Genomic DNA, 13,192 nt, shown 5'->3' on the forward strand with positions numbered 1-13,192 from the left:
TCCTAGAGTTGTCTAAAAAAGTGCCACCAACTGTGGTTTCAAACAATAGAAGTATACTCTCTTACAGTTCTGGAGGATAGGATTATAAGATTAAGGTGTTGGCAGGACCATGCTCCCTTCAAAGCCTCTAAGGGAGGATCCTTTCTTGCTTTCTGGCTTCTCATAGCCCCAGGTGTTCCTTTGGTTTGTAGTAGCTTTTGTCTTTACAAGGGCATCTTCCCTCTGTGTTTGTGTGTCTTTGTGTATTTATATGACACTCTCCTATCTGTACCTGTCTATGATGTCTAAATTTTCTTCTAGTTGTAAGGAAACCAGTCATATTGAATTGAATTCCACCCAATGCTCTCATCCAAAATTGATTATATCTGTAAAATCCCTATTTCCAAATAAGGTTACATTGACAAGTATTGGAGGTAAAAACTTCAACATATATTTTTATTTTTCTGTGTTTTTTTTTTCCTTTCATGTTTTTTTTTACACAAATATAAAATGTAGAAATAGATTTTGGTTTCAGGTTTTAACTTTATTTTTCCCCTTTTTCCTCTGAACCTTTATTAATTAATTAATTAATTAATTAATTAATTAATTAATTAATTTTTCTTAAGTTTATTTATCTTTATTGTTGAGAATATTACAAATGTTCCTTTTTTATCCCTGTTGATCCCCTCCACCCTGCATCCATCATACCCCCAGGCTTTCCCCATACCAATGTCTGTGTCCATGGGTTATGCTTATAACCATATAAGTTCTTTGATTAATCTCCCACTCCCACTTCCCACTCACCACCTTCCCTCTGAGATCCCTGCCTGTTCCATGCCTCTATGTCTCTAGATCCACTTTGTTCATCAGTTTATTTTGTTTATTATATTCCACATATAAGTGAGATCAGGTGGTACTTGTCTTTGTCTGGCTGATTTCACTTAGCATAATATTTTCTAGTTCATTCCATGCTATGCCAAATGATAAAAGATCCCTCTTTTTTACAGCTGCATAGTATTCCATGGTGCAAATGTGCCACACCTTTTTTATCCACTCATTTACTGATGGGCACTTGGGCTGTTTCCAAATCTTAGCTATTGTAAATTGGGCTGCTATGAACATAGGGGCGCATAAGTTCTTTGTGATTGGTGTTTTGTGTTCCTTAGGATATATTTTTAGAAGTGGGATCATTGGGTCAAATGGCAGGTCAATTTTTATTTTTTTTAAATATATCTTTATTGATTTCAGAGAGAGGAAAGGAGAGGGAGAGAGAGAGAGATAGAAACATCAATGATGAGAGAGTCATTGATCAGCTGCAGCCCACAACTTGGGCATGTGCCCTGACCGGGAATCGAACCCTGATCGCCTGGATCCTAGGTCAACGTTTAACCACTGAGCCACACCCGGCTGGGCTCAATTTTTAATCTTTTGAGGAAACTCCATATTGTTTTCCATGGTGGCTGCACCAGTCTGCATTCCCACCAGCAGTGTACTAGGTGCCTTTTTCTCCACACCCCCATAAGCACTTGTAGTTTGTTGATTTGCTGATGGTAGCAATTCTGACAGGTGTTAAGTAATACCTCACTGTGGTTTTAATTTGCATCTCTCTGATGATTAGCAGTGCTGAGCATTTTTTCATGTCTCTTATCCATTTGTATGTCCTCTTTGGAAAAGTGCTTATTTAGGTCTTTTGCCATTTTTTAATTGGATTGTTTGTCTTCCTTTTATTAAGTTGTATGAGTTCCTTATATATTTTGGATATTAACCGTTTATCAGATGTGTCATTGGAAAATATGTTCTCCCATACAGTGGGCTCCCTTTTCGTTTCTTTGGTGGTTTCTTTTGCTGTGCAGAAGCTTTCTATTTTAATGCAGTCCCATTTGTTTATTTTCTCCTTAGTTACTCTTGCCCTAGGAGATGTATCAGCAAACATATTGCTATGAGAGATGTCTGAGATTTTGCTGCCTATGTTTTCCTCTAGGATTTTTATGGTTTCATGCTTTACACTTAAGTCTTTTATCCATTTTGAATTTACTTTTGTGTATGGTGTAAGTTTCATTGTGGTCTAGTTTCATTTTTTGCAAGTACCTGTGCTGTTTTCCCAAGACCATTTATTGAAGAGAGTGTCTTTACTCCATTGTATGTTCTTGCTTCCTTTGTCAAATATTAATTGACCATAATGGCATGGGTCAATTTCTGGGTTCTCAGTTCTGTTTCACTGATATATATGTCTGTTCTTGTGCCAGTACCAGGCTGTTTTGATTACAGTGGCTTTGTAGTATAACTTGATATCTGGTAGTGTGTGATCCCTTCAACTTTGTTCTTTCTTCTCAAGATTGCTGTGGCTATTCGGGGTGTTTGTTGGTTCCATACAAATTTTTGAAATGTTTGTTCTAGATCTGTGAAATATGTTGTTGGTATTTTAATTGAGATTTCATTGAATTTATAGATTGCTTTCATAGTATCGTCATTTTAATGATGTTAATTCTTCTAATCCATGAACATGGTATATTTCCCCATTTGTTTATATCTTACTCTATTTCTTTTTGCAGTGTCCTGTAGTTTTTGAAGCAAAGGTCTTTTATATCTTTGGTTAAGTTTATTATTAGGTATCTTATTTTTTTAGTTGCAATGGTTAGTGGGATTGCTTTTTATTGTTTCTCTTGCTGAGAGTTCATTATTGCTGTATAAAAATCCCATTGATTTCTGGGTGTTAATTTTGTATCCTGCTACTTTGCTGAATTTATTTTTAAATCTGCTAGCAATGAAAGTTTTGTTTCCTCCTTTCCAATTTGGATGCCTTTTATTTTTTCTTTGATCTGATCACTGTGTCTAGGACTTCCAGTACTATGTTGAATAAGAGCGGTGAAAGTGGACATCTCTGTCTTGTTCCTGTTCTTAGGAGAAATGGTTTTAGTTTTTGCCCATTTAATATGATGTTGGTTATAGGTTTTTCATATATGGCCTTTATTATGTTGAGTTATGATCCTACTATTCCCACTTTGCTAAGAGTTATCAAAAATGGGTGTTGCATTTTATCAAATGCTTTTGCTGCATCTATGGATATGATTGTGTGATACTTGTCATTCAATTTGTTTATGTGATATATCACGTTTACTGATTTTCGAATATCGTACCAACCTTGCATCCCTGGAAAAAATCCCATGTGGTCATGATATTAATTCTTCCAATCCATGATCATGGTATATTCTTCCACTTGTTTTTATCTTCTTCTACTTCTTTATTCAGTGCCCCATAATTTTCTGAATACAGGTTTTTAACATCAGTGGTTAAATTTATACCCAGGTATCTTATTTTTTTTAGTTGTAATGGTAAATGGTATTGTTTTTTTTGTTTCTTTCTCTGAAAGTTCTTTGTTGGTGTATAAGAATACCATTGATTTCTGGATGTTGATTTTGAATCCAGCTACCTTGCAAAATTTCTTTACCAATTCTAGTAGTACTTTGATGGAGTCTTTTGGGTTTTCTATATACAATATCATGTCATCTGCAAATAGTGATAGTTTTACTTCCTCCTTTCCAATTTGGATACATTTTATGTTTTCTTCCTGTCTGATGTCTGTGGCTAGGACTTCCAATACTATGTTGAATAAGAATGGTGAAAGTGGACATCCTCGTCTTGTTCAAGGTTTTAATGGAAATGGTTTTAGTTCTTGCCCATTGAGTATGATACTGGCTGTAGGTTTGTCATATATGGCCTTTATTATGTTGAGGTGTGATCCCTCTATTCCCACTATGCTGAGAGTTTTTATCAGAAATGAGTGTTGGATTTTGTCAAATGTGTTTTCTGCATCTATTGATATAATCATGTGATTTTTGTCCTTCATTTTGTTTTTGTTATGTATCACATTTACTGATTTTCGGATGTTGCACCAGTCTTGCATCCCTGGGAGAAATCCCACTTGGTCATGATGTATGATCTTTTTAATGTATTGCTGGATTCAATTTGCTAGTATTTTAGTGAGGATTTTAGCATCTATGTTCATCAGGGATATTGGCCTGTAATTTTCTTTCTTTATCTGTAGCATCTTTATCTGGTTTGGGATCAGGATGATGCTCATTTCATAAAAAGAGTTTGGGAGTTTTTCCTTCTCTTAAATTTTCTGGAATAGTTTGAATAGAATAGGTGTTAATTTGTCTTTGAATATTTGGTAAACTCACCTGTAAATCCATCTGGTCCAGAATTTCTGTTTGCTGGGAGTTTGATGGTCACTGCTTCAATTTCATTTCTTGTTATAGGCTTATTCATGTTTTCTGCCTCTCCTCTATTCAGCTTTGGAAGGTTGTATGCTTCCAAGAATTGTCCATTTCACCCATGTTGTCCAGTTTGTTGGCTTATAGTTGCTCACAGTATTTTCTTACAATCCTTTGTATTTTTGTTGGGTCAGTTGTTATATAGCCTCTTTCATTTCTGATTTTATTTATTTGGGTCCTCTCTCTTTGTTCCCTGGTGAGTCTGGCTAAAGGTGCATCAATTTATTTATCTTTTCAAAGAACCAGCTCTTGGTTTCAATGATTTTTTTATTGTTTTTTTAGTCTCTATGTCACTAATTTCTGCTCTGATCTTTATTATTTTTTTCCTTCTACTTCTTCGAGGCTTTTCTTGCTGTTCTCATTCAAGTTCTTTTAGTTGTCGTGTTAAATGGGTCATTAGATTTTTTTTTGTTTGTTTCTTGAGATACGCTTGTAATGCTATGAATTTTCCTCTCAGGACTACTTTTGTGGTGTCCCATAGATTTTGGGTTGTTGTCTGTTCAGTTTCATTTCTTTCCATGAAGTGTTTGATTTCTGCTTTGATCTCATTGGTAACACATTCATTGTTTAATATCATGCTCTTTAACCTCCATGTGTTTGAATATTTTTGAGTTTTCTTATAATGGTTTATTTCTAGTTTCATGGCATCGTGATCCAAGCAGATACTTGATATGATTTTAATCTTCTTGCGTTTGGCTTGTGTCCTAACATGTGGTCTATTTTTGAGAATGTTCCATGTGCACCTGAGAAGAATGTGTATTCTGCTGCTTTGGGATGAAATGTTCTGTAAATGTCAATTAAATTCATTAGGTCTAGTGATTCATTTAAGGTCTGTGTTTCCCTGTTGATTTTGTGTCTTGATGATCTGTCCAATGCTGAGAGTGGGGTGATAAAGTCCCTCACTATGAATGTGTTACTATCAATCTCTCCCAAAGTCCACTAAGAAATTTTAAAAATATATTTAGGTGCTCCTATATTGGGTGCTTAAGTGTTTATAATAGTTATTTGCTCCTGTTGGGTTGATCCTTTTTGTATTATGTAGTGACTATATTTTTCCCGTGTTATGGTCTTTTTTTTTGAAGTTTAGTTCGTCATAAATAAGTATTGCTACTCAAGCTTTCTTTTTCTTTCCATTTGCATGGAATATTTTATTACATCCCTTCACTTTTAGCCAGTGTGAGGCTTTTGCTCTCAGGGGGGGTCTCTTGTAGATAGCATATATTTGGGTTCTGATTTCTTATCCATTCAGCTACTCTATGTCTTTTGATTGGACCATTTATTCCATTTACATTTAAGGTTACTATTTATATAAACTTATTTAATGCCATTTTTCCCCTTTATGCTGATGTACCTTTCACTTGCTATTCCTTCTTTTTCTTAAAGCAATCCTTTTAGCATTTCTTGCAATGCTGGTTTGGTGGTACTGAACTTTTTTAGCCTTTTTTTTTGTCTGGGAAACTCTTTATTTCACCTTCAATTTTAAATGATAGCTTTGCTAGATAAAGCAATCTTGGTTGCATGTTCTTGCTTTTCATTACTTGGAGAATTTCATGCCTCTCCCTTCTGGCCTGAAGAGTTTCTGTTGAGAAATCAGCTGTCAGTCACTGATTGACTCTCTCTTGCAGCCCTTAATATTTTCTCTTTGTCCTTGACATTTGCAATTTTAGTTATGATGTGTCTTAGAGTGGGTCTCTTTGGGTTCCTCTTGTTTGAAACCCTCTGTGCTTCCTGAGCTTCTGTGGCTTTCTCCCTCACCAGCCTAAGGAAGTTTTCTATTTGGCACTCCTATAATGTGAATGTTGTTTTGCTTCATGTTGTCCCCAAACTGCCTTAGGCTGTCCCCATGCTTTTTAAGTGTTTTTTCCTTTTTGCTGCTCTGATTGAGTGATTTTTTTCTACCTTGTCTTCTAAGTCACTTATTCTATCCTCTGCTTCATTGAACCTGCTTTTAATTTCTTCCAGTGTATTCCTGATATCAGATACAGCATTCTTTATTTCTGCCTCATTTTTGTTTATGTTATGTGTCTCTTTTTTTTAATGTTTTCACTAAGGTCCTCTATCTTATCCTCTACTGCCTTGTTTTTCTCATTAATTTTCTTGAACTTCTTCATAATCAATACTCTGAACTCTGTTTCTGATAGCTTGCTTAACTCCATCTCATCAAAGACTTTTTCTGGTGATTTTTCTTTTCTTTAATTTGGGGGTTGTTTCTTTGTCTCTCCATTTTGGTAGGTCTTAGTGTTTACATATATATTTATATGATATATTTGCTGTCTCCCAGTCTTCTGGGTAGGGATTTTATCTTGTGAGTCTAGTGGAGCATGGAAGTATGTTTTCCTTATACTTCTGAGTACTTTGCTCTAGGCATGTCCCTTTGTGGGTGTCCCTTTTGTGGCTTATTGGGGCTCTCCTTTTGTGCTTGGGTTTGGATTATTGTTGACCAGTCCATGGGAGGACTTTCCTCTCAGGTTGGCTAACTGTGTGTCTCACCCCAACCTCATTGTGTAAGCTGTTGTTCTGGTGCTGGCAAGGCAAGAAAATACACAACTAAACTTCCAAGAAACAAGGGGTATCCTACATAATATCTTGACAGTCACAGTGAAAACAACTCAAGTGAAAATAGAACTGGGAGAGTGAAGGGAGAACACACACACACACACAAGCTTTAAAAAAAAGAAAAAGAAAAAGAAAGCTTAGAGAGGGAGAAGTATATTGTTGTTAATCGTGATGAAAATTTAGAAAATAATAATAAACTAAAATGTAAAAAACAGAGAAGCTACTGGGAGATAATAGATGCAGAGAAAAGATTCTGAAAGAAACACCAGCAAAAAATTAAGGGATAGAATAGGAATAAGATATAGTTGAAAATGAAGAAACAAAAATACATTAAAGAGAATAAGAGAAAAAGTCAGCTCCATGCAGCTCCCCCACCACTGCTCTCAGCAAAGCTGGGCCACCACAGTGCCCCTCAGGGCTTGTCACAAATCCTAGACTCTGTGCACCAGGAGCTCAGTGCTGGATGGTTCTCTTCCCCTTCCCCGTTCCACACAGATTGAATGCTTTCTGGGGCTTAACACAATGCCTTACAGGGAGGCAGAGAGTCCCTTTTTTCAGCTGCTCAGTGCAGACGCCTTGTCCCTTACTACTCAGGTGCCACACTTTTTGGGACAGCCCTTCCTATGGTCAGCATCCTGAGCATTAGACACTGGTCATGGCTGCCTTTGGAAGCTTTGTTTTGCTAGGAAAGCACCATCTGCAATTAAAAGTTTTGTTTCCTTGGAAGGCGCCATCCCTTCCTTGCGGACTCACCACTCTCCTGGGTCCCTTTGCCCTCTGCGGAAGGCACTCTTTCCCCTCTCCTCTGCTCTGGGTGTGAGATCCCCCCTTTGGATGCCAGTCCACACTCTCGAGGGAAGGGAACTTTGTAGCCTCCAAGCGTTGGGCTTGGCACCTAGCTTGGAAAAACCAGAGAAACATACCTGAGTGGACATAGTGTGAGTAGGGAGCACTGAAGAAACATCATAGAGTCCGGTAAGAGAGGGGGGCATAGAAAAGGGGAGTCCCCCCTGAAGCTTGAGGCTGGGAGCAGGGGCGCTCTGTTGCTCTTCACAGTGCTACCATCTTCCCTCTTCCCTTTGCTGTCTTAATAGAGGATGTTCCTTTAGTGTTAGCACAGAGGTTTTACATACTGTCAAGAGCCTGTCAGAAAGCTTCAGAAAAGTATTCTTCTTTTGAATTAAAGCAACAGGGTGGAGAATTTTACTATCAGAAACATAAAATACCTAGAGACTATACCACTTCACTCTTGTGCTTTCTCCAAGGTATACAGAATGGGAGGCTCTCAAGATTTCACCAGAAGCTAGTACTGTGTGCTTTAAAACATCACTCATAACAACTGGATTAAGTCTACTGACTCTGAAATAGAAATTTTCCTTCTAATGATAAGGATATGGTTAATTTCAGGTGAGAAAATGTTAATGGGCAAACAGAGCAGAGTTAAGAGACTGTTTCCCACAGCCAAGAGAAGGAAATAGAAACACAAAGATATTTGATGTTTGTCCCCAAATTATTTACAATGTTCTGAGATTATTTCCCTCACATCCTGAAGCCAGCTTGGTTTGAGAAAAAATGTGCTTTATATCTATTATCGCACAGACCCCTAAGGAGTTGGTATAGCATAACAGTAAATAATTCAGGCCCAAGAGTCAAATGGTTAGACTCAAATCCGTATATGCCCACCTCCCTATATGATTCTAGACAAATCAGTGAATCTCTTTGTTATGAAATGGCATATCCAAATTCCAACTTCATAGAGTGGTTGTGAAGATAAAAAAATAAAACCTATTGAGATACTCAATAAATGTTAGCTCCTGCAATTACATATTATAATCATTCCCACTTTATATAAAAGGAATCTGAGCTTCAGAACAGCTAAATAACATACTCTGATCACAAAACTAACTGTGGGGGCAGGACTCAACCCAATATGTAGCCACTTGATAGCTACATATTGCCCGACACCATCGAGGGTGTCAGGGCCAAGATCCAAGACAAAGAGGGCATCCCTCCTGACCAGCAAAGGTTGATCTTTACTGCAAAGGCATTGGAAGATGGGTGGACCCTGTTGACTACAATATCTAGAAAGAGTTCACTTTGCACCTGGTCCTGCACCTCTGAGGTGGGATGCAGATCTTCGTGAACACCTTGACTATTAAAACCATCACCCTCAAGGTCGAGCCCAATGACACCATCGAGAATGTCAAGGCCAACGTCCAAGACAAAATGGGCATTCCTCCTGACCAGCAGAGGTTGATCTTTGCTATGGAACAGCTGGAAGTTGGGCACACCATTGTCTGACTACAGCACCCAGAAAAAGTTCACTCTGCACCCAGTCCTGTGCTTCAGAGGAGGTGTGTAAGTTCCCCCTTTTAGGCTTTCAACCAATTTAATGCACTTTTCTTTCAATAAACTTGTTGCATTCACATACACACAAAAACATGATCACCCACAGATTCCAGTAATTAGACCAACATTACCTTTGGGGCTCCCTGATCTCTGTTTTCAATTCAGTCTCCTGCCTTCCAGTTTCTTCCTGGGAATCTAGTAATCTTCTGTTTTCCCCATCTTCCGAGAGCCCAGGGCTCCCCTTTTGAAGCCATCTTTCCCAGACAGCACCTAATAGTTCAAACTAAGCATCTCCCTTTATTAAGATGCTTTCCTTGGAATCCCCTTCTATTAGCACCGACCCAGTCTTCACAGAGTCTATGGTCCAGAAACAAAGAAAGACATGCTCTGAAGAAAGTAGTTAGGAACAACAAGCTGTGAGAGTGCTAAGGTGAGGATGCTTTAGCTGGGTCTGTAATATTGAATCATAGTTAACCAAGAAGACATGTAGTAAAGCATCCTGGAAAAGAATAAAGAACAAACAAAGATAGAATAACTATAAACCTGAATAACCATGGGGATAGGAGCCAGTGTGGCTGGGGTTTGCTGAGCCTAAGGGAGAATGATAGGACAAGGCTGGAGGTCCAGGCAGAGTCCAGATGGAGAGATCTTTGAATGGCTACTGAGTAACCATTTTGATATTTTATCCTGCGTGCTGCTGGTTCTCAAACTTTAGCCTGCATTAGAATTACCTGAAGGCTTGATAAAAATGTGAACTTTGCCTCCCATCAAAAGTTTTGATCTAGCAATTTAGAATGCATCCTGGAAATTTATATTTCTAACATTCACAAGTGACATTGAGTCTGCTCAGTGTTATTTTGAAAATTAGGACCACATTTCAACAATTATTTCAGCAGATGGTGAATTAATGGAAAGCTATCTGGAAACATTTGCATTCTAAATTGAGCACTATGGTTTTCTCTAGGGAAAGTTATTTGGGAACATTGAGCATACTTAGCTCATTCTCACTGTCTACTGTCTCCTCTGCTTCTGCCCAAGGCTGGGCCACAAAAGATGTTGGGCTAAGCTGCAGATTGGGGTGCAAGCATAGCACCCTACTTTGCTTAGCAGCAACCCTTCAGAAAAACCAGAGTCATTTCCATTTATTGTGTTTCCTGTGAAATGATACTCCAGCCCATGTCCCTAATGCCACCTGATGGCTGAGGGCCACTGGTTTCTCTATTGTCCCAAAATAGTTGCTAATAGTTTCTGGATGTTCATTGTTATTGCTGCTGCATGTGGCAGTGAGAGTGCCTCAGTTCAGCTCTTCCTATCATAGCTGCTGAGATAAAAATCAACTTTGCTGAATTCTGACCAATGGGAAGTAACTCATGTTCCACCTCAGGTCTAAAAATTCCCTTGCAAAGGCAAAGAAAATGTCATCTTGGAAAAGATATGTCATTGAGAAGTGGGAAACAAAAATTTATTGACCCCCCTAGCCAGGTGGCTCATTGGTTAGAGCGTCAACCCATACACCAAAAGGTGGGGGATTTAATTACCAGTTTGATCCTTGTCAGGCATGTACAAGAGGCAACTGATTGATGTTTCTCTCACACATCTCTCTCTCTCTTTCTCTCTCTCCTGCTTCCTCTCTCTAAACATATCCTTAGTGAGGATTAAAATAATTTTTTATGATCTCTGCATGCCTTTCTGATCTCATGTCTTTTCTTTCTTTCTCATTCTTTCTATCCTAGTTACCATGCTATTCATCTAACATTCCAGGCAATGCTTTGGGCTTTGCAATGGCTATTCCTCCTGCCTGAAATGTTCTTTCACAATATCAACATAGCTCACTCCCTTGAGTCTTTCAGGACTTTCCTCATTAAAATATTTCCTGGAAACCTGATTAAAATACCAATCCAACCCCCAGCCCCAACACACACATACACACATGCAGATATGCTTGCACACACAAACACAATATCTCCCTAATCCTGCTTCATTTTTCTTTATAGCACATATTACCACATCTCACACCATGTATTTTACTCATCTATTTGTTCATATAGTCTGTGTCTTACCTACTAGAGTGTAAACTTCATGGAGGCAGGTATTCTAGTTTAGTTTATTCATTATGGGGCATATAATACTAGAACAGTACTTTGAACACATAGTAATAGATAACAATATTTCTTGAATAAATCAAACAAATTGGTTCTTCTGCACTCTGGTTTCATGATCTGGACTTGCTTTATTACTTTCTTGCCAAAGATGGCCAATGAAGCTAATCTGTGTCTCTTATGAATAAAATATGAATAATAACATCTGGCTTACCCAGATTTCCAGGTTTGGGGAGGGTAAATTAAGATCTAAATTATGAAAGGGCTCCTGGCAGGGCATGGCTCAGCAGTTGAGCATCAACCTAGAATCCAGGTGGTCGGGGTTCCATTCCGGGTAAGGGCACATGCCCGGGTTGTGGGCTGCAGCCGATCAATGACTCATCATTGATGTTTCTATCTCTCTCTCTCCCTCTTCCTTTCTCTCTGAAATCAATAAAGATAAATTTAAAAAAATATATGAAAGGGCTGTGAAACATCAACAAAATACAAATGAAAGTTATTTTTAATGATTTTCCAACTCCCCACAGAGAGTATAACATATATATTCAAAGAACTCATTGCCATGACCAGTAATTTTTTAGGCATACTCAAATAGGCAGATTTTTTTCCCCACTGTGTATTCATAAAAACTCTGTATATGCTAGACAAACAGAAATAAATGTGAAAGTAGCTAATAGTGATAAATAGAAATAATCAAGTGTAAGATTATTCAATTGTGTGTGTTTCTTAATGTATAAATGGTAATGAGTGGCATTAAGGTACAAGGCAGTTCAGGGATTGTTCACTCAACATCATCTGAATAAAGTAATAGGAAAAAGTAAGTGTTCATCAATTTTATTAATACATATAATTCAAATGTCCCCAGGCCACCCCGAAGTATGGGTTTGATTGAGTTCTTGTTGATTTTAAAGTCTGCTGGCCCACATGACTGCAAATTTCCCATATAGCTATAGGTCACCTACAAAGACTTCTCCAATTATTTTGAGAATCTCTGGGGTATTTAATATTTGCTCATAATTATTTCTCTCAGGATTTTCTGCTGCACCCTGCTTGTTGATGCCCACCACCCACAGCCCCTAAAGTCAGTGCTGTGCAATCAGCACTTTAGAACTTAGAAAACAATTTTTCAGTGCCTCAGAGTTATATAACTTCCAAAGAACCTGTGGCTCTGACCTGAACTGGAGTCATGCTGGGTCAAATTCCAGAATGGGGAGATTGCTCCTCTCTTTAGGTCTTGCTCTTAGATCCTGAGGATATGTGAAGAAACAACAAATAAAAGCCAATAATCTTTTCTTTTACTTCATGTAATTCAGTTTAAGGCAAGTCTTATAAAATAGCCATTATCAAAAAGTGTGCCTTCACATGACCATAGAAAATTTTTTACTGTTTTACAAGCCACAAATAGACTTTATCTTAGATTTCTTGAAAATTTTATTGTACTTTTAGTGGTGACTCTGGTGAATTAATTTTCTAAGAAACCAAAAAGAATATTAAAAGACAGGAAACAGGTAAAATACATTCTTCATCTTCAAAACAACTAGCCACAATTATACTTGGATTATGGTTAGTGGTGCTACACCCACAGGTACTTTCCAAAGCACTCCTGGCCTCCCCATTGCAAACTTTGTACTCTGGGTAAGTTTGACCTAGCTGTGCTTATTTTCTTCCTTCTTTCCCTGGAAATAAGACATTTTTGCAATTCTCTATTCAAGCAGTAAAGACAAACTCTCAATATGTCTGCATAAAAGATCAGGACACCCTGTTTTTTAGAAAAGCACAGTGGAGGGAACATTTCAGGTAATAGCTGTTGTGACAATGTTCCCAAGAGGAATGTTGTTGGCCCATTTCCTTACTGTACAGGCTGCAGTCCTTTACTTCATGTCCAAGCACAGGGAATCAGTGGGCCTTTATGTATATGGTTCCATGGGGTTGTCC

General features: G+C 38.0%; 1 pseudogene across 1 annotated transcript in view; it reads left to right on the forward strand.

The window, feature by feature from the left end:
• Positions 1 to 8,936: 8,936 nt before the first annotated feature.
• The window catches only part of LOC308552462 (ubiquitin-ribosomal protein eS31 fusion protein pseudogene), a 226,602-nt pseudogene continuing 222,346 nt past the window's right edge, over positions 8,937 to 13,192 (forward strand). Inside the window, exon 1 of the transcript in view lies at positions 8,937 to 9,167. The product of the transcript in view is annotated as a ubiquitin-ribosomal protein eS31 fusion protein pseudogene (transcript). The remainder of the gene's footprint in view (positions 9,168 to 13,192) is intronic.

The sequence above is a fragment of the Miniopterus schreibersii genome (assembly GCF_964146895.1).
Source record: "Miniopterus schreibersii genome assembly, chromosome: 2".
Classification (NCBI taxonomy): domain Eukaryota; kingdom Metazoa; phylum Chordata; class Mammalia; order Chiroptera; family Miniopteridae; genus Miniopterus; species Miniopterus schreibersii.